Below are 19,578 nucleotides of genomic sequence, written 5' to 3'. Positions count from 1 at the left end.
ATGATGTGGGAAGGAGAATCTTCATATAGATGGTAGACATAGCAGTTATCTATTTGTTGGTGGAGAATAGAAGAAAAAAAAAGGTAGATGTGGGGAGATGATTCCAAGAAAGTTACTAAAAAAATGCTTGATTTTGGGGTCTACAGGAAATTATCCTATCGTTAGGCACCACTCGACGACTACAAGCCCATAGGGTTGGGTTGCCAAACCCAAAAAGTCGTTGACTACGAACGTAAATCCTTCGAATCCTTTCAGGTAGCAAAGGGTGAAAAAGAGAAACTAATATAGAATCGTTCTAACTGTTAACATCAAGGAAATAAGTAACAAACACAAAACTATGCATTCCTCCTACATTCACTAAGGTTAGCCTTTTGCTGATAGGTAGATTATCAATCCACGGGTCAATTTAGATATTTGTCAACTTGTCATCCCCTATGATTTTATGGAAACTAGTTCTTATGCCGGACCAAGAAGAGACTTAGTGAAATGGTCGACCCAAGGGTGAAGATCACCATATATGGCTTTAAGAATATAAACCCATAAAGAACTAAAATCATCAATAATCAAGAGAAATAATTCCCTAAGAAATTCCTGACAATGTGGGTCATATGTTTCAGAATTGAATATGAGATGTTGTAATTAAAAAGAAGAAGAGTGTGGATATAGTTAGTCATAGAGTTAATAACCGCTTGGGAGATTAGACCTTTATACCACCCCTGAATTTTAGAAAGTACTTTGTCTACAAAACAACTCTAACCGCTAGAAAAGAGACGACCCAATGTTAGAAAAGCTCCAAGGTATTTTATGGGCCAAGCACCTTCCTTGATACATAAAGCATTATAAATTAAGTGTTTAGTAGAGGGGGGACAGTGTTTAGCAAAGTATTTGTTGGATATTTTAAGGTTAATTATATGGTTTGTGAGATTCTACAAGATGCCAAGAATCTTACGAATGTTTGCAAGTGGCATGAAATCCCAAAAGCAGATCATCCGCAATAGCATATGGGAGACCCTAATGCCCTTAAGGTTGAAGGGGGATATAAGCTTATGATTTACATGGGAGGAAATTAGAGAAAAAGAATCTGTCAAGCCAATATAAATAGGTATAGTGATAGAGGGTTACCTTGCCTAATTCTTGTGCTTTCCTTGAAACAGTTGAGGAGGAACCATTTAGAATGACAAAAAAAAGAGATACAAGATTGGATCCAATCCACAAATTTTGCAAGAAAGTTCACAAGCAAAAGGTAACTTTGGATGGCATCCCAAAACAATAAATCAAAAGCTCTCTTGATAGGACCCTAGTAGGGTTGGATCCTACTCAATCAAGAAGTAATTAATAAAACCTTGTGAGATTATAATAAACCCCACCTAGTCACCTCTATCCTATAAAGAAGAGTTGCTAGGGTTTATATTTGGGCCTTTGGGCTTCCTAGCCGTCGCCCCTTTTACTGGGCTGGTTGGTTAGGGTTGAGCGCAAAAGGGATAACTCACTTAGGAAGCAGCCCCTAAGGCTAGGGTTAGGAGGTTATTTCTTAGAGAAGCATTAGGAGTTAAAAAGGAATATGAGTCTTGAGTAGGAGTCCTATTAGGAGTTGGTTAGAAGTTTTATTAGGAGTTAGGGTTTATAAGCCCTATAAATAGTCATGTATTCATTCTTTTTTTTTAAGCAATAGATTAATCTTTTCTGTAGCCTTTGAGTAGCAATTTGGAGGAAGAAACCCCTATAGAGTTCTAAGGAGGCCGATCCCCTAAAGAGATCAACCTCAAGCTTAGAATCTACAAAGGTTCTACCATCTGGTATCAAAGTAGCGATCTTGTTGCGTTTGCTACCATCCTTGCCGCCCACCACCAACAAAGCAATTTCCATAATTGCTCTTGACGTCGCCATCTCCATCTTCATCTTTTGCCGTAAATCAAATCAATCTATTGTCGTCACCTCCAATTGCATCAGAGATTTGGTATTCTCTTATCACTAATACCTTTTGCCGCTGTAATTTTTCATTAAAAATACCAAGAAGATGTCTTCTTATCTATCCCGTGCTGTGAATTCCTTTCGTCGTAAAAGTTATCATCTTTACGAATGAAGGATTGCTGTAGAAAATTTCAGTCGCATATTGTTGCGTTAACTGATCTATTTGCAATCTTTTTTGAACGAAATTTCTTATACACTTCATAGATCATCTTGGCTTCCATCTAAGATTGATCTATTGAAGAATTCATCTCTAAAAACGTTCTTACATTGTTGTAAATTTTCATCGCAAACTGTTGAAATTTTTCGACAAGAATTCGCTATCGCAACTTGCACCAATTTTCTTGCTGTTATACTGCCAAAATTTTCTCGATTAAATTGGTCATCTTTGCTGTTATATAAACCAAGATTTTGCTTTCAAATTTTCTCCTCAAATCTCATGATTTTTTCTGAAATTTTCATCGAGAAATCGTTGTTTCTTCGACGACAATTCTGCTCATACAAGACAACACCTTTTTGCAGCAACTTCCACCGATTTCTATCAAACCTTTGCTGCCATCTACCACAGATCTAAAACTTCTTTCCTAACCTTCATACACTACCATCACAACCCTAAAACTCTACTAAACCATACCCTCAAACTGCACCCAAAACAACCACAAAATAAGCCTAAACCGCAGCCTACATCCACCAATCCACCAACCCCTTCAACCTCAACCTATACATGCCTTTAACTCGACAACAAAAGAGAGATATTAACATTATAGATTTGGAGGCATATACTATGGGATCGAAGGATGCAATCAATCCTAAATTCGAAACCTTCGAGGCGCGAATGGAGGATAAGATTCAAATTCTCTTTACCAAACTTAGTTTGGGCCGACCACCAAGCCCGAAGAAATCACATCAAGGAGAAAGCTCTAACCAATCACACCAAGCCCGAAGGGATGACTTCCAAGAGAGGGGAGGCTCTATGATCGATCACTACCATCCACGCATGAGGGTGGACTTCCCTAGATGGGAAGAAGGAGACCCAATTGGTTGGATCTCACGCGAGGAGCGATATTTTCGATACCACAAAACCACGGACACATCTATAGTGGAAATTGCGGCTATACATCTTGAAGGGGATGTCATACAGTGGTTTGACTGCTTTGAAGACACTCATGGAGTCCTCTCATGGCGACAATTCAAAGAAGGAATGATAATCTGCTTCCGATGAACCAATTACGAGAACATTGACGGACAACTAGCAAAGATCCAACAAACCTCCACCATTCAGGAGAACCAAACCAGGTTTGAAAGGTTATCTAATGAAACTCGTGATTAGTCTAAAAAATAGCTATTTATGAACCTTCATTGAGGGCTTGAAGCCAAAGATCCGAGAGAAGTTAAAGCACGACAACCGTACACGCTTATGATAGCCATCTCTTTCGCATGACTTCAAGAGGAGCGATTGAACCATGAAGCCTAGAGGACTAGAGTCGCTCCCCAACCAGCAATATCAAAGCCCTCAGACCCCCTACTATCAGTCGAGCCCCTACACCAAAAAGGTTGACAAGAGAAGAGCTTCGGGAGCGATCTACGAAGGGGTTATATTGGCATTACGATGAGCTGTGGAGCCGCGAGCATTGCTGTAAAAAAGGGGGACTTCTTGTGATTGAACCAATAGAAGAAGAGGTCATTGAACATTCAGAAGAGAGCCTTAAACATGAAGAAGATGCAGAAAAAGAGCCACAACCGACCGACTTTATGGTATATGCACTAACCAGCTATTCAAACCTGCAAACAATGAAAGTTGGAGGCCTTCTCAAACAATAACTGATCACTATTCTCATCAACACGGGCAGCACTAATAACTTCATAAACAGTAAGGTTGCTACTCGGATGACACTCAACATCGAAGGTTGCAGCAAGTTCGACGTAAAGGTCACCGACGGAAGAATACTAAAGTGTGACCAAAGATGTCCGCAGGTGAAACTATTATTGTAAGACAAAGAAATTACCATCGACTTCTTCCTCCTACCAATTGATGACTATGAGGTCGTGCTTGGCATAGAATGGCTGATAACGCTAGGTGATATCTCTTGGAACTTTTTCAAATTAATTATGAAATTCTACTGCAAAGCAAATAGATCATCCTATGCGTGAAGCGCGGAAGCAACGTAACCACTGTTTCGACCCAACGAATCGAGAAAGTTTTACACAAGGTAAATGGTGGCTTTTTGATGCATCTCAAATAGCAACTAGAGAGGAAGAAAATAGAAATTGAAGATCAAAATCTCACCCAATTACTTGTTGAATTTGTTGACATTTTTGCTGAGCCACGCGGTCTTCCTCCTACTCGGCAACATGACCGTTGAATTCCAATCGTTCCGGGCAAGCCACCAGTGAACACTCGGTCGTACCAATATCCTCACCTCCAGAAGGATGAAATTGAAAAGATCGTAAAAAAGATGCTTAAACCAGGGGTGATTCGGTTAAGTTGTAGCCCCTATTCCTTGTCGGTGCTAGTACTGCCAGATTTCAACTGACCCTTTATCATTGAGGTAGACGCATTTGGAGTTGGAATTGGAGTCGTTCTCATGCAAGATGGTCGACCACTCACATACACCGACAAGACATTATCTCCGTCCCATCAAAATATTTCAATATATGATAAGGAGATGCTCGCTATTGTGCATGTAGTAATAAGGTGGAGACCCTACTTGATCGGCCGACGATTTTAAATTAAAACCGACCATAGAAGTCTCAAGTACTTTTTGGAACAAAAGATATCATCCCCTGAGCAGCAAAAATGGGTAACCAAACTTCTTGGATTTGATTATGAAATTATTTACAAAAAAGGGAAAGAAAACGTTGTTGCAGATGCAATCTCACGGCTACTTGAGCAAGCTAAGTCTTCAATCATCTCCCTTCCTACCACCAGCTTCCTCGAGGACATTAGAAAAGAATGGAAGAAGGATTCAGAGATCAGTAACATCATAAAAAAATTGGAGGATCCAAGTGCAATAGCCCACTACACTTGGGATTCGATGGATCTACGCTACAAAGGTCGCATTATCCTTATACCTGACTCCCCTTGCATCAAAATCATCCTGCCTAAAATGCATTCCACACCTTCAACATGGCACTTCGGATTCCTGAGAACCTACAAAAGAGTGAAGCAAAATTTTTATTGGAGAGTGATAAAAAAATTATTGCTGAATATGTGGCACAATGTAATGTATGTCAACAATATAAGGGTGAAACAATGGCAAGTCTAGGGAAGCTACAACCACTACTCATACCGGACTCGATGTGGACTAGCATCTCCATGGACTTCATCGAAGGGCTTCCACCTTCTAAAGGTAAAAACACAATTCTCGTGGTGGTTGATCGACTTATGAAATATGCTTATTTTTTTATTGTGTAAAATCCCTACACTACTGCTAGTATTGCCCAGATTTTCATAGAAAATATTGTTAAACTACATGGGATGCCAAGGTCCATTGTAAGTGATCGTGACAGGATCTTTACCAATAAATTTTGGACCGAGTTATTTAAGTCACAAGGCACCAAACTCAAGATGAGCATAGTGTATCATCCACAAATTGACGGGCAAACAGAGATAGTAAACAAGTGTTCAGAGACGTACCTTTGTTGTTTCGCCAACGACTGGCCAAAGGAGTGGGCAAAATGGCTTCCCTGGGCTGAATGGTGGTATAATATTACATATCATTCATCTACAAAATGTGCCCCTTATGAAGCACTGTATGGTCGGCCGGCCCTTGTGATTCCAAAGTATGTAATTGGCTCGGCCAAGGTAGATCAGGTCAACCAAGAATTGATTGACAAAGACAAACTCCTACAATTGTTAAAGGATAATCTCTACTGCTCAAGCCAGAATGAAGCAGCAAGCCGACACACGACGAAGCGAAAGAGAATTTTCTATAGGAGATTGGGTTTATCTTCGCCTACAGCCATACAAGCAACTCTCCATCAATACTCAAGCCTCCATGAAGCTATCCCCACATTTTTATAGGCCCTATCAGATCACAGAGCGTATTGGAGCCATGGCGTACAGACTTAAATTGCCTGAGGATGTCAAAATTCACCCTATCTTCCACGTGTCAAGCCTGAAGCCCAAGTTGGGATAACAAGAGTCATCCTAGATCCAACTGCCCAACACCACTGAGGATGGAGTTATTCAAGCCCAACCACAAGCCATCCTCGACCGTAGGATCGTGATACGTCGCCGACGTACCTCTACTAAAATACTTGTGCATTGGAATAATTTACCACTTGAAGACGCCATATGGGAATCATATGAAGAGCTGAAGACCCGGTTCCCTGAGTTTATGGAATCTCAACCTTGAGGACAAGGTTGATTTGGAGAGAGCGGGCTTGATAGGACTCTAGCCGGGTTGGGTCCTACTCAACCAAAAAGTAGCTAATAAAACCCTGTGAGATTGTAATAAACCTCACCTAGCCACCTCTATCCTATAAAGAAGAGTGGCTAGGGTTTATATTTGAGTCTTTGGGCTTCCTAGCCATCGCCCCTTTTATTGGGCTAGTTGGTTAGGGTTGAGGGCAAAAGGGATAACTCATATAGGAAGCAGCCCCTAGGGCTAAGGTTAGAAGGTTATTTCTTATAGAAGCATTAGGAGTTGTAAAGGAATAGGAGTCTTGAGTATGAATCTCATTAGGAGTTGGTTAGAAGTCCTAAATAGTCATGTATTCATTCTCTTTTCTTAAGCAATAGATGAATTTTTTCTGCGGCCTTTAAACAGCAATTTGGAGAAAAGAACTCATATAGAATTCCAAGAAGATCGATCCCTTAAAAAGATCAACCTCAAGCTTAGAATCTGCAAGGATTCTATCATCTCTCAATGTTAAGTTTAAGGAGGATAAGAAGGTTCTTTCTTTTTGATTTAGACATGATATGAACTAACTCGTAGCTATAAAGATGTTGTCCTGTATATTACAACTTGAACGAACATGGACTGCTTAGGACTGACTAGGTGATGAAGAAAAGGCTCGAGTCTATTGGCAAGGAATATTGATAGAAGTTTATAAATAACGTTGCAAAGAGCTATAGGACAAAATTCTTTAATATGAGAAGGGTTATCTTTTTTAGAGATGAAAACCATATGGGTTTTCTACCAGCTTAAGGGCAGGGAGTTAGATGTGTGAAAAGAAGAGAAGGACTCAAGCGTGGCTGTTTTGAGGACAAGAAAGCTTTGAAGAATTCTATATCATATCCGTTGCCCAAGCCCATTTGAAGGACGACAACCGTGAATTTTCTCTAAAGAGAATTTCTTATATAAGCTTTGATGGGATGAAGAGGGCAGTGTAGGGAGGGGGGCAATATGTCTAAAGGAATTTGTGGCGCACAGATCCCAATCAGACTACGAGGAATTTGTGGAAGACCAAAGGTTAAAGTACCATTGTGCAAAGGAGTGAAGTATTTGTTCTGAATTGTTGAGAGAGCTGATGTTATCATCAATGATTCAAGAAATCTGATTCTTGATATGTCTAAAGGAAGTCATTCAGTGAAAGAATTTGATGTTTTTGTTTTCAAATTAAGCCATTGAACTTGGCGAGACCACCATTTAAGGTGAAGTTGTCTATTTAGGATCATAGATTTATGATAAAGAGATTGAAGTCTGAGCCTCTGAGAGTCTGAGCAAGAATTGGAGGCATCTTTGTGTTCAAAATCGAATAGTTCCTTAAGGGTACTCTTGATGGAATACTCCAGTTCGGAACTACTAAGTTGATTCCAGTTGGATAAAAAAGTACCAAGAGAAACAGGACTCTGATGGAGGGGGATTTAAGGGATGGTTCTCGTGATTTGTAAAGGCAGAATGAATGATATTATGAATCTTGCTATTCTCGATCCGGAATGATTCTGAAAGAAAGGGACGAAGGGTTTAATGCTTAACAATGCGATGACCAACCTTGGTGAGAATGAGAGAATGGTCAGAATGGGTTATAGGTAAGTGAAAAATCAAGAAATCTTTAGATAAAAAGTCCAAATTTATTTGCAAACACACAATCCAAGCAAGCATAAATTAGATTTTTTTTCCAAAACAATTGTTACACCAAGTAAAGTGATTCCTTGAAAATCCTAAATCAAGCAAACCAATATGAAATAAGAAGTCTTTAAAATATAATACAGATCCTATTAAAGAGAAAGGTCGACTATTGATTTTGTCATCTGTAGAAGAAATAATATTCATATCACCTCTCATAATCCATGAGAAGTTAGAGACATAGAAAAAAAATTATTTCATAAAGATTTATGAAAGGAGAAAAAATTATTCGAGTAAACAGCTAATAGGAGCCGGATGTTAGGATTCCTTAATCTTAAGAGTCCTTAATTTTAGGGATTTGATATTAATCTTTATTTTTCTATTTAATTTTTTATGGTAGGAGTTATTGACTTTTTCCTAATTATGCTAGGAGTCGTTTGATATAGCATATTAGGAATCGTTATTTTTATTTTTGTTAGAAATCCTAATCCTAATTGGCTAAGGATTAATAATTATATAAATATGTAATACCTTTGGCTATTTTTCTTAAGCAATAAAATACAACTCAAAGTCTTTGGCCAACTTGGAGGTTGATCCTCTCGAAGCGATCAAAAGGAGGTTAATCCTCTCGAAACGATCAAATCCCTATCTATTTTCTTAGATAAAGTCCTAGAGTTTTATCATCCGGTATCACCGATATCAGAGAGGTGTTTCTCGATGTTCCTAAAGTTCTTGTGGTGCTTCTTTAGTGTTCTCTCATTCTCCTCTCCGACACTACCACAGGCCCTAATGCCCACACTGCCAACAACGATTTCACCTTGAACACCAAGTAAGCAGTGCTCATGCCCTTGACCCGAAATCAAAAACAAAACTTAAGAATTATGTATCTACAATTATACACAATGACTATTGACAATTGTACGAAAGCTCAATTTCAAGTCTTGAAGCAAAAATTGAGAGCAAGCTGTAAGAAACTCTCAATGATTTCAAAAGGAGTTTGCTTGAGAGTTTTAGCAAAATTCAACAATATAGAAGTTCGACTTCTACAAGTAAACAACCTGACCGATCTAAATTCATAGGAAGACGTTACCAAGAGCATGATAATGGCTTCTTGCATGAAAGTAGAATTTCCTAGATGAAAAGATGGAGATCCGACCAGTTGGATTTCTAGAGTAAAAATTTTTTTTCGCTTTCATAAACTCCAGAATATGCTAAAGTGGAAATAGCTTCAATCCAACTAGATAGGGATGTTATTGAATAGTATGATTAGTATAAAACCTATCATGTAGTTCCCTCATGGGAGTAGTTCAAGAAAGGGCTTCTTATTCATTTTGGACCATGCAAATATAAGAATGTTGATGGGCAACTTGCCAAGATTCGTCAAACTTCTACTGTATTAGAGTATCAAAGTCGATTTAAACGACTATCCAATTAGGCTAAAGATTGGTCTGAAAGATAATTAGTGGGAACATTCATTGAAGGTCTTAATTCAAATATTCGTTATAAAGTTAAGGCTCGCTAACCTCGCACTATGACAGCTATAATTTTTTTTGCCTGATTGCATAAAGAAAAAATTAACATAAAAAATCATCAAACTAGGAGTGTTAATAAACAGGTGACTAGCAAGTCAACTACTCCAACCATATTCTTAATCGAAATTAATATTAAAAGACTAATCCAAAAGGAACTTCAAGAATGATCAATAAAGGGATTGTGTTGGCATTGTGATGAAAAGTGGAGTAGGGAGCATCGATGCAAACAAGGAATACTTTTGATGCTTGAACCAATTGAGGAGGAATAAAAGATTGAGGCTATGGACTCTAATCATGAAGGTACTGATAATGATGAGATTGTTAAACCTATCACATATATTATTCATGCATTAGCTAACTACTATAATCCTCAAACTATGAAAGTTAAAGAGCTTTTGAAACATTAGTCTATTACTGTTTTGATTGATAATAGTAGCATCAACAATTTTATAGATAGCAAGGTTGCTGCATGATTGGCCTATCGCATTGAACGCTGTGATAAGTTCGAGGTGAAGGTTGCTGATGGGTGAATTTTAATTTATGATAGTAAGTGTTCCAAAGTGAAGCTTGTTATGCAGGGCCAAGAATTGCTCGTGGATTTCTTACTACTATTGAATAACTATGGCAAAATTAGTATTTTTTTTTATATCACTTTTAAAGAAAGATGTATTTAAGTTGACAGAAGAAGCAACTCAAGCTTCTATTTTTCTTAGGTATGTAATGACTACTACACCAGTTCTCACTATACTAAATTTTAACAAGTTATTCGTGATTAATTATGATGCTTTTGGAGCGAGTATTAGAGTTGTACTAATGGAAGAAGGTCATCCAATCGATTATACTACTAAGGCACTTTCCCATCTCATCTAAGTTTATATGTTTATGAGAAGGAGATGTTAGCTAGTGTTTATGTAGTCACTAAGTGGAGGCCTTACTTAATTGATCGACATGTTGTGATGCACCATAGATATCCCGACACTAAGGCACTTGTTCAATGATGAGGTGCTTGTTTAATGAGCCAACTTACCAATTGAAGATGCTACTTGAAAGTCTTAGAAAGAATTAGAGGAGAAGTTTCTAAAATTCGTTGCTACTCAACCTTGAGGATAAGGCTGTTTTGGAGAGGCGAGAAATTTTAGGAGTTTCTAAAATTAAGTTAGGATTCCTTAATTTTAGGAGTGATTGATTTTAGGGATTTGATATTAATCTTTATTTTTCTATTTAGTTTTTCTTAGTTATAGTAGGAGTTTTTGAGTTTTTCCTAATTATGTTAAGAATCTTTTAATATAACAATTTAGGAATCGTTATTTTTATTTTTGTTAGAAATCCTAGTCCTAGTTGGCTAAGGATTAATAACTATATAAATATTTAATGTCTTTGGTTATTTTTCTAAAGCAATAAAATATAACTTAAAGTGTTTGGCCAACTTAGAGGTAAATCCCCTCGAAACGATCAAAAGAAGGTTGATCCCCTCGAAACGATCAATTCCTTATCTATTTTCTTAGATAAAACCCTAGGATTTTATCAACATGAAGATATACCATCAACTTTCGATGACTAAGTTTAAGGATCGAGAAATCTCACCCACTATAGAACAATTGACACTTTGCGACAAGTACAATGCTAAGCGTTTGATACGTTGCCGAGAAGAGGAACCATGCAGCAGCTAAATATTTTAGAATAGAGTGTTGGTTTCCACACATCCATGTGCCATTTAGCCTAGCCATATGTGACGCTAGACTTGATTTATATCATGCCACAAGTTTAAAGAGGGCAAAGTTGGAGAAGAACTTACTGGATAGTAGGGCACGGTGGCAACAACGTGTGCAGGAGAGGACGAGGTTGAATTGTGGAGGGAGAGTGCGTAAACCAGAGCATTGATCAGCTGAGTGGATCCGGATCCGAAGACAATGAACTTTCCATCAGTCACGGCGTTCCTGACAGCTTTATGGAGGAGGCGTATATGCCTTTCCAGCTCCAAGGAGATGAAGTTGTCGCCTGTGGTTTGGTAGCTCATACGGTGCCATCCAGAGACCAAGATTGCACTGCTTGCAGCATGCTGCTGCCAATATGGCTCCAAAAATAACGGATCACCACTGCTCATAATAATTGATAGAACAAGAGAGAAAAAAAAACGATTAGGCCAAGGTTTTTCCTCTCTCTCTCTCTCTCTCTCTCTCTCTCTCTCTCTCTCTCTTTCTCTTTCTCTCTTTATGCCATCAAGATCCAACCAAAGATCAGTCAATAGTGAAGGTAGCTCAAAGTGATTTGATAATCTAATTCTATTTCTTTCCATCCTGCAATGTTAGCAGCCTCATGCGTTCACTTGTCCTCCAATTAAATGCAATATTATAAAAATAATTATAATAAAAAGTGTTGTCTTCTAAAATTTTTCCTAACATATAAATGTGGCACGCCATAGTACCAATTGGTAGCTGTGCTGTTCAGGACGGAGATGATCTTTTAGATGGGCTCGAAATCATACAGAAGAAGAAGAAGACCCATATCATGCATTTAAAATTAACCATGCATATTGTAAAATATTGTCACAACTACCAGCTTGATTAGTTTTCAGATGAATCTTGTAATTGGCTAAATATCACATAATACGAACGAGAGCACAACAAGTTGTATTTTAGTCTCAAAACTGCCAATTATCCTCTTTAGCAACATTATGTAAATTGAAAGAATTACCTAAGAGACAAAGAGCAGAGGATAACAAGTAAGAAAAGTGATGCATATATATATATATACATATATATATATATATATATATATACATATATATATATATACATATATATATATATACATATATATATATATATATATATATATATATATATATATACCCATTTGGTCCAACACTAATCCAGCCAAACATTCATCAATTTTATTTAATCAAATGCACTCCCGACGTGAACCGTAGAGGCAACTAACAAAATATTGATTGGGGGACCTCTGTATTATGTAAGAGGAAGTGACTACATCCTGAGGTGGATGTCAAACGTCATCCTCAAACACTTTTTTAATCTGCATTTTATACGACGAGAAGAGAATAAAAACATGTAGGTCCCTTTGTCGCGCTTTAGAAACCAGATACGCTGTAGGAGTCGCACGGAGAATCACCACATAAGGGTATGCTCCTCGCGAATTCAATGTGTCAGAAGGCCTCACAAAGAGAATTAGTTCATGCGCGAGGGCATCACCAACATGAGGGTATGCTACTCGCGAATTCTATGTTAGAGGAGGACTCGCACAGAGAAATAGAGTTTGACAAGTCCCATAGTCCCACATCAAGAAAACAAAGCTTGTTATCTCCTATTAGAACTATAAATAAGGATTTGGGCTTTGAAGTCAGACGCACCACAAGAAGCACCACAAGAAAAACCTAAGTGTTTGCTTTGGGTTTAAGTCCACACTCAGTTAAATAGTTTGGGCTTATAGTTTGGATTTTTTCTTGTTTATTATTTTCGGGTTGATGACAATAACAAAGATTGTTGTCGAGAAATTCGACAGAAATGTCAAATAATTTTGATGATGAGGATAAGGCCCTATTACTTTTGTGTTCTCTTCCCCAATCTTTTAAGCATTTTCATGATACTATGATTTATGGAAAAGAAATAATTTTGTATCAAGAAATTAAATCTGCACTAAAATCTAAGGAGCAGATAGACAGAGATATCACTGGGGGAAGTAGAGGGAATCAGGCTGAGGGTCTAGTTGTCAGGGTAGAATGGATAAAAGAGAATTTGATAGTAGTATATCTAAATCTATATCTAAATCCAGAAAAAATTTGTTGAGAAAACTATTTGATGGGCAATAATGCAGCATGTGATGTTGTTGGTAGAGGAACAATCCGAATTAAAATGCATGATGGTATTGTGAGGACGCTTACTAATGTTAGGCATGTTTCTGATTTAAAAAAGAATCTCATTTTTTTAGGCACCCTAGAGGCCCTTGGGTATAAATATACAACTGAAAGTGGAGTTATGAAAGTTTCTAGAAGTGCCCTTGTTGTTATGAAAGCTTGTAGGTCTGGTAGCTTGTATATTTTATAGGGAACTACTATCACAGGCTCAGTTGCAGTCTCATCATCATCATTGTTTGATTCTAATATCACCAAATTATGGCATATGCGTTTGGGTCATATGAGCGAAAAAGGTTTGAGCATATTGAGCAAAAGGGGTCTACTTTGCGGACAGAGTACTGGGCCACTGGATTTTTATGAACATTGCATTTTTGGAAAGTAGAAAAGAGTCAGCTTCAATTCTCCGGCAGTTCACAAAACGAAAGGTACTCTTGACTATATTCATTCAGACCTTTGGGGTCCAACTCATGTTCAGTTTAAGGGTGGTGCTAGGTATATATTGACTTTCATTGACGATTATTCTAGGAAAGTTTGGGTTTATTTTTTGAAGCATAAAAATGATATTTTTCTAACCTTTAAACAATGGAAGGCTTTGATTGAGAAGCAAACAGGTAAACAGATTAAGCGACTTCGAACAGATAATGGCATGAAATTTTGCGAAGGTGACTTTGATGAATTCTGCAAAAATGAAGGAATTGTTCGGCATCGCACTGTTAGGATGACGCCTCAACAAAATGATGTGGCCGAACGTATGAATAGAATACTCTTGGAGAGAGCAAGGTGTATGATATCAAATGTAGGGTTGACAAAGGACTTTTGGGCAGAGGCAATTAATATGGTCTATTACGTTGTCAACCGTGCTCCTTCTACAGCACTTAACTTTAAAACTCCAGAGGAAGTTTGGTCAGGTACTCCTGCTGATTACTCTGATTTAAAAACTTTTGGGTGTCCAGCATACATGCATGTAAATGAAAGAAAATTAGAGCCTCGAGCTAAAAAATGCATTTTCCTTGGGTATGCTTATGGGGTGAAAGGATACAGATTATGGTGTTCTGATCCCAAATCCTCAAAATTTGTAATCAGTAGAGATGTTACTTTTGATGAATTATCTATGTTATCTTCCAAAGAGGATTCTACTAGTTGTATAAATGATAGTGCGCAGAAGCAGGTGGAGCTTGAGATTGGTAGTTTAGATTCTTTTAAGTCGAACTTTCTACTCAAAGAATACCAGTAGATGGTCCCGAGTCTACTGATGCAGATGATCTAGAGGAAGAGCAATATTCCATAGCTAAGGATAGACCACGGAGAAATATTCGACCACCACAAATATATGCAAATTTGGTTGCATATGCTTTGTCTGTTGTAGAAGAAACAAGTGAAATTGGTGAGCCTACTTCCTACTCAGATGCAGTTTCTTGTGATAATTCCGCTAAGTGGTTGATCGCGATGAATGAAGAAATTGAATCTCTCCATCAGAATAGAATTTGGGATCTTGTAAAGCCGCCTTCGGGTAAGAAAATTGTTGGATGCAAATGGGATACCATTGCTGAGGGAAAAGTCCTTGTTCAGAAAATTCATACGAAGGACAATCCAACTGATATGCTTACGAAGCCTCTTCCGGTTTACAAGTTTAAGCAGTGCTTGGACTTGGTTGGTGTTCATTGTTGGTGATTGCCCGTTTGGGTTTTTATGAAGAAGGTGGAGCAAGTTTTGTTGGGATATGTCAAGGTGGAGATTTTTTAGTTTGGCAAGTCCCATAGTCCCACATCGAGAAAACCATGCTTGTTATCTCCTATTGGAAATATAAATAAGGGCATGGCTTTAAAGTCAAACGCACCACAAGAAGCACCACAAGAAAAACCAAGTGTTTGTTTTGGGTTTAAGTCCACACTCAGTTAAATAGTTTGAGTTTTTTCTTGTTTAGTATTTTTTTTTTTATAATAGTGATTTGCTCCTCTTTCGTCCGTAGATATAGGTCAAGGTTAATTAACTGAACCACATAAATCTAATGTTCTTATCGTTTTTATCTTTTCGCTTTATTATCTTTGTTGGTTTGCCATAAGACTTCCTCTATTCCGTTTATTCTTCGAGTTAGGAGAAGCAAAATAAACCTAATGGATAAGAAATCTGATAAGCTGTAGGTGCAATATCGCGTAGATTCATTTCTTTTCCAAAAACTGACTAGTAACGAGAAACAAGAAGAAGCTCCGAAGGGAAATATACTATTCATTTTGCAGAAACGTCCCACGGGCTTACCTGTCAGCGTCGGCAGGGCACTCCGGCATGAGCAAGGAGCAGTCGTTGCCGCCGTAGCACGTGTTGCACTCGCACCCAGGAAGCCCCTTGCCGACGGTAACGCCGTCCAAGAAGGCGCGACCGTGGCCGGAGCAGTCGATGGCGGCGATGGCCTCGGCCTCAGCGGCGGCGGCGCTGGTCCAGCGGAGTTGTGAGTACTGGCAAAAGATGATGGAGAGGTAGCTTAACAAGAAGAGGTTGAGGAAGAGGGACGAAAGGAGCAGCAGTAGCGGGAGGTTCATCCCGAACGGCAGCCTCTGTCCCTTTCTTGGTTCCATCAAGTGTATCTTTCGCCGAAAGCGATAGGAGTGAGGGATGTTAGACGAATTGGGAAACGGGAGAGGCACGGCCCCCCCGGACGACGGGGATGCGTTCGCCCTTCGCTGTGGTGAATAAATGATTAAATATTTTAGATTTTTGTTTTTGTTTTTGTTCTCCCTGTGATTAAATATTCTGGTCAGGTTGATTTTTTGTTTTTCTTTTTTTTTATTAATTTCTGTTATTTTTATTTTTATAGAATGGGTGGTACCGAATCACATGACCTTATACGGTCACCCAACGCTATAAGTATATAATAGTATACAAAAGTTAATTCGATGATGTACCAAGTTATAAAAGAAGTACACTGGTTAAAAACAATATAACTCGTGGAGATGGGCCCCAAAAATACAATCAAGAGAGAGGCAGATGCTCTGTCACCACGCATTGTTTAAACAAGTACAGTGATTTCACAGCTCCAAAGTCAACAGATACAGTTAATGGTCGAGATTAAAAAGAGAGAGAGAGAGAGAGAGAGAGAAGAGGCAGCAGTAGGTAGTGGGCCGACCACACACAGGCTGGCCACAAGGGATGCTTTTCATTGACGAGCACCGGGGTTCCCCTTGCGGATGCGCACCGCACACCGTGCCGCTTTTATTTGTCGGTGAGAAGTCGAAGCGTTCCATCGATGAGGGTCATTTTCTTGGGTTAATTTAGATAATTTTTTACGATAACGATAGTAGCAGAGAGTAATAGAATTTTAGGATAATAAATATAGGCAATATCCTGTTTTTGTTTGCCAGTGAGAAGTTGAAGCGTCGATGGATCGAAAAGGGTCATTTTCTTGGGTTAATTTAGGTAATTTTTTAAGGATAACGATCAGTACTAGTAGGAACTAATAGAATTTTAGGATACTAAATATAATCAATATTCTGTTTTTGTTTGAGAAGTTTAAGCGTTGATGGATCCATGAGGGCTATTTTCTAAGGTTAATTTAGATGAATTTTTAAGGATAACGGCAATAATAGTAACTTATAGAATTTTATTTAATAAATATTGGTAATATCTAATTTATACCTAAGAAAAGGTTGACATGAGAGTGTTTAATTTGTTACAATTAGTTCATTTGGATTTATGGTATTCTTTATAGCCCATAATATTGTCTTATGGTTTTTAACTCAACCTACTCAAATTTATAACTCATGAGCATATTCCTTAGACAAAATTATAATTATTTCAAAATGCTTTTCTTCATAACCAAAAAATATATTAAAAAAGTTAGTTACCAATTATAAAATATTTAATTTTATAATTCTCTATGCATGAAGGGTTGTTTCATGCACTAATACTTATTTCGGTATTTAGGAGTTAGAAAGAAGTTTAGAAACTAAAGATATTGACAGAAACTCTTTTGGAGTTTTCTCTTAAACACTATATCTCTTGGATGTTTCCTTAAGTGGTGAGTTTTTTATTTTCATGATCCTTGGGGTGGTGAATTTTTTGTATCCCTTTGTGATTTTAAACTTGGTGGTGAGCTTTTTTTTTTCGATTTATTGAAGTATTATCATGAGTTCGTTCATTTTCTATCTGAAAAACTTATACCCCCTATATCAGTTTGGTATCAAAGCTAAATGTTAGAAATCATAACAAGCGGAATGGAAAAGATGTAGTTGGTGAAGATAGTAGTCATAAAGATAATGCTGAGTTATTGAGGCTGTAGCTATGAAGATTGCTAAATAGTCTATAAGAAAAAAATGAAATCATTGAACAACTTCAAAGTATAAACAACTAGCACGAAAATAATGTCCAAGAGTTTACTTCTAATGATAATACACCTCCTCATCTTAGGGAGTCGAGAAGATTTTGAGCAAGGCGTAGAGTCCAAGACGAGTGTCAAAATATATGTAACATAAGATTGGATATTTTAGAGTTTGAAGGTAAAATCAATATTGATGACTTTATCGATTGGCTTAATACAATGAAAAGAATTTTTTATTTTCATGAACCACTAGAACAAAAGAATGTAAAACTTGTGGTACTCAAACTCAAACGGAATGCATCTTTTTGGTGGAAAAATCTGAAGAAGCAAAGAGAACATGAGGGGAAGAGTAAGATCATGGGAAAAAATAAAAAGGGAGTTGAAGATAAAATATTTACTTGACAATTATAGGCAAAAGATCTTTCTCAAAATCTATGATTTCATGCAAAAAGTTCTTAGTGTGTAAGAGAATACAGCAAAATTCGATAATCTCTTGTTAAAAGGAGAACTATAAGAGCAAACCATTGCAAGATACTTAGGAGGTTTGAAATATGAGATTGCTAAAGTGGTTCAATTGCAACCATATTAGTTTTTAAATGATGTAAGCAAATTAGCTTTAAAAATTGAAAAGCAATAGATTTTTATAAAAGAGTTCTTGGTACGGGTCAAAAGAAAGCTATACGAAAGTAGAAAATTGCAAGCCTACTATCTAAAGCAAGGTGATATCAAAGGTGCAAGACAAGGGTGAAGGATCAGCTAACAGCAAACTATTGGGAAACCTAGGGGCGACATCACATGCGCAATGGAATAACAGAAAACAAAAATCTTAAATTTTTTTAAAAAGTATTCGTCGTCGTACGAAGATTGGTGAGCAAAAACACGCAAAACTTAAATCCACATATGAGATAATGTTTTTACCTAGGGAAATCGTATATCCCTGAATTTCTATAGATCTGTGAGATTGGATGAAGGAGTTCAAGTACCCTTCTCTCTAGTGGTGATCCACATAGTAGGGTTACGACGACACTCCTCAAATCGCTGCTTAAATCTCTACACTTACTATCTAAGAAGGAGAAGGGGAGAGGAGAATATGAGGTGGCAATCAGGAAGCCCCTGTTATAATCGAGTCGGCACTAAGAGGAGGGGTGAATTAATGTAGTAAATAAAAACGTCGGTTTTAAATTTCTTCGTATAATAAAAATCTATCTCAGAAGATAACTTGAAATTGAATGCTTGTTCGTAAGCGTAGTGAAAGCAAAGTAAGGAGGAAGTGAAGCAATTGCAAAGTAAGTAAATGACAATAATAAAAATGCACACCGATTTATAGTGGTTCGGTCGTCGTGACCTACATCCACTCTCGATTCCTCTTCACTCGAGGCCACCGGCTTTCACAATCGATCTTATTTCAATGAGCGAAGATCAACTACCCTTTTACACTCGATTCTCCTTTTGATAGGTTTAGGAGAGAACCTTTACACCCCCACTTACTCCTCTCTTAAGCCACACTAACACTTAGAGCTTGAGAGGAGTTCTCACAAGATTATAAAAGCATTTTTCTACTTTTTTGCTATCAATTCTTATGTTTGTTAACGAGAGATGAGAGGGGTATTCATAGGCCTCAAGTGGATTCAAACTTGGAGCCTAAAAGTGTCTCATCTCCAGTTTTTGGGGTATTGGCAGTACCACCGCCTGTGCTAGGGAGTACCACCGCTTGTGCTGGGCGGTACCACCTATAGCACTGACACTGGGTGGTACCACTGCCCAGACTAGTGGTACCACTGCCTGACACAGTTACGGAGACTGTGCCACGACGGTTCCACTTGTTGGGTCACTTTTTAGGTCTTTCATTTGGCCCAACACAACCTAAACTTAGGCCTAATT

At 37.9% G+C, this 19,578-nt stretch overlaps 1 pseudogene; it reads right to left on the bottom strand.

Moving 5' to 3' along the window:
- Nucleotides 1-16,263, bottom strand: part of LOC135649898 (tryptophan aminotransferase-related protein 4-like) — a 38,851-nt pseudogene extending 22,588 nt beyond the window's left edge.
- Between the last annotated feature and the right edge of the window lie 3,315 nt (nucleotides 16,264-19,578).

This window comes from Musa acuminata, chromosome BXJ1-4, assembly GCF_036884655.1.
Source record: "Musa acuminata AAA Group cultivar baxijiao chromosome BXJ1-4, Cavendish_Baxijiao_AAA, whole genome shotgun sequence".
NCBI lineage: Eukaryota > Viridiplantae > Streptophyta > Magnoliopsida > Zingiberales > Musaceae > Musa > Musa acuminata.
The sequence above is the reverse complement of the archived record's forward strand: the minus strand, read 5'-3'. Positions and strand labels throughout refer to the sequence as shown.